The sequence below is a fragment of the Lycium barbarum genome, chromosome 11 (assembly GCF_019175385.1).
Source record: "Lycium barbarum isolate Lr01 chromosome 11, ASM1917538v2, whole genome shotgun sequence".
NCBI lineage: Eukaryota > Viridiplantae > Streptophyta > Magnoliopsida > Solanales > Solanaceae > Lycium > Lycium barbarum.
Genome location: NC_083347.1, coordinates 91792903 through 91796220, shown reverse-complemented (window position 1 = coordinate 91796220; position 3318 = coordinate 91792903). Strand labels below are relative to the sequence as shown.

General features: G+C 34.8%; 1 pseudogene; it reads right to left on the bottom strand.

Annotated features, from left to right (window-relative positions):
- Positions 1-282: 282 nt before the first annotated feature.
- On the bottom strand, positions 283-2524 carry LOC132619981 (pentatricopeptide repeat-containing protein At5g50390, chloroplastic-like; annotated as a pseudogene).
- Positions 2525-3318: the final 794 nt, after the last annotated feature.

Below are 3318 nucleotides of genomic sequence, written 5' to 3'. Positions count from 1 at the left end.
TTCCAACCCAAATCCCAAAAAGCTCTCAAGTGCCTTTGAAACTGAACCGAACATCCTACCAACTCACAATCGACCATCCAGACCTCTCGAAATCGATGGATTCCTGAAAAAGTTCAGTTTACCCAAAAGTCAACTATTGTTCAAACATTTTTCACTTTTAAACTCTATATCACACAAGTCACCATAAACCTCGCCCGATCATCTCGGGAACTATACCACCATTCCCCACTGGCCTAAGTCATACTCATAAGGCTCAGGGAAGGGTCAATGGGGGTAAAAGGGTCAAAACACTTTAACGATAAAACAGTCGTCACAGGCATCCCTAACAACAATTTCTCGTGCTGTAATCGTGGCTATCAACATAATTGCACCGTGACAATCGTTACTAATTCTATGGCTCTGAACAAGTTGTAGGGAGGCTGAACTGGAAGTGCCTATGAGCCCAAAAGATATTGCCAATTTTTCTCTGTGATAAAGTGGCAATTTATTTTCCTGTTCATCTTCATCAGGTAGTAAGGTTTTTCTCCTCATAATGTAGCCATATTTAGTGACCTCCAGCATAAGGTCATCCACTATTTGATATACCTTTTTGGTCTACACATGGCACTTATCTCCAGAGAGAAAAACATGCGGATGTTTCTTTATTTCTATCCATGTTCATGCAAGCTCTATTCTGAGTCCTTTTCTCTTCAATGTTTGAACGATTACATAGCTTCATCTTTCTTGTCAGAGCTGTTATAGATATTCAAAAGCATTACATAGTTGCTGAGTTTTTCTAGTTGCATCCCCTAAAGTTGCTTAAAATTTTTGTGGACTCCAGAGGCTACCAGAAAGGTCGCCCGCACATTTATAGTAGGCCTAAAAAGGGCATCTCTGATTAATGGAAAAGCTTCATCTAAAATCCCTTCTTACCCAACAGTTGAATCATACATGCATAGTGCATTGCTCGTGGCTTCACCTTGTAATCTCTACTGATTCATTCAAATATTTCCTACCCACAATTTGATAAACCTAAATAACGGCATGCGTATAAAACAACCAAAAAAGTAATATGATTGGGCATCATTCCTTTGTGAACCATTCGCTCAAATAGTTCAATAGCCTCAATCCCTCAGCCATGATTACTATATCCACCAATTAAGGCATTCCAGGAAGTAATATTATTTTGGGGTATACCCTCAAAAGCATTATGAGCATCTTCTATCCTTCCCCATTTGATATAAAAATCCACTAGTGTTGTGTTTGCAACTATATTTATTCCAAATGCATGTCGAACAAGTCCAATATGAGCTTGTTTAGCCTTCTACGGTGAAGCTAATCTCGTGTAAACTCTGATAATGATTGAAATTGTGAAGTGATCCACTTTGACACCAACATCTCACATCTCATAATACAAACGTAAAGCCTCCTCACTATAGCCATGGAGAGCGTAACCAGTAATAATCGTATTTGGCCCTACTATGGTCTTCTCTGGCATTTTATCAAAAACAAATTGAGCGTCCTCTATGCTACCACACTTGCTGCACATATAAATTAAAGCACATGATATAAAACAATTATCTCCAATTATATCCTTCTCCCATTCTCAATAGCACAATCATGTAACTGTTGTCTCAAAGAAATAACCTCTAATCCGGAAAATGCTCGAATCATTTTCGCAGATATCCGAGAATCAGCAGCACAATTCTCTTCCAACAATATGAAAACAACCTAAACGCCTCTATAAAATCCCCAAGTCCACCAGCCCTCCAATTAAAGAAATCGAGTTTCTTTTGGGCATATCATCAAACATCACATGTGCATTAAATATCATCTGACATTTTGCGTGATCGATAATACCCTCATTTCATAAATACTGGTCTAATACCAATCCAGAACTAACAATGTGATTATGCACCCTCTTAACCCCTCTAATTGAGTACAGACAATTATCAAAGCATCACACGAGCTACTATCCAATTGAAAGTCACCTTCACATTCTAATAGCTCGAAAAAAATTAAGCGCCTCGTGATGCCTCCTATAAAAACTAGCTTCTCCATTTGAGCACTAATCCTTGAACTTGGATCCCTAATTTGGTTTACTTCTAAAATGGGTTCTTCCCTTACATGTTCCTCCCTCTTGAAAAGTTTCATCATCAGTCTTGGCTTTATAAAACCATGTTCAGAAAGTGAACCTTTAAACTTAAAAAACACATTTTTATACCTTTTCTTGTTGAATAAAGAGCAATTCCAAAGGAGAAGTCTTTCCTGTAGAACATGGGGTTCTGTCAATAAAGATGCACACTTACAACTACTTAGCTGATCCACTGGCATCAATACATCAATTTTTTCTTGATTATAGAGCATCAAAATCCGGTAGTAAATGAAACAGAAAGATAAAGGGTGTCTTAGGAAATCAGTTAAACTAACAATTACCTCTAATTCTTGAATCAGATTTGGAGAAATTGAATTGATAGACTTTTTATCTAACTCAAATGGAATAACATGATTCTTTACCTTAGTAGTGTATTTTGATGGAAGGAAATCTCAGTGGAAAATATACTTCATCAGAACAAATTTACCAAAAACAATTGGATAAAAAGAAAAGAATTGCAAGATTTTGCTCATATCTTTTATAAGGAGCATATTTAATCATATTAACTAGTCAAAAACCATAATTATTTCTTTAAAGCACCACAACTAAGTCCTTGTTCGCATTGAAATAACTTCATGGACATTGAATCACAAACATTTTTAAATCACAAGCACCAAAAGGGAATTAAAGCGGAGAAAAACAGTAAGTCAGATGAAAATTTGAGGTTTGAATGTAGACATCCGCAGTAATTTTCTTGAGAAGAAGAATAAACTTGTATCAAACGGATAATGATGCAGTGATTACATACATGCACACAGTTGTGTAACCAATTTAGCTAAGATAAAAATCACAAGAAGAATAAGCAAGTGTTCAGCCAATTTCAATGAAAGGGTTAAAATATCAGCCAATTTCAATGAAAGGGTAAAAACATGGGTGATTGACCTATATATACATAATAAGATAAGTATTTACAAAATATAACGATGCTTTTAAATTTACAAAACATAGCAATAGATTTCTTACAAAAATATCCGAAATTTTCGTTCAAGTTTTTTTTTATTGTTAAATTGTAATTTTTTAAATTTATTTTGAATTTTTTTTATTTTTATTTTTATATTTTATTTAAATATTTTTTTTTCTGCTCAAAGCTTAAAAACATTGCTCAAAATTTTGAGTATGAAAAATATATAAAATGTGTATATCTCGCTCAAGGCTTAAAGCGTTCACTCAAAACATCATGTATG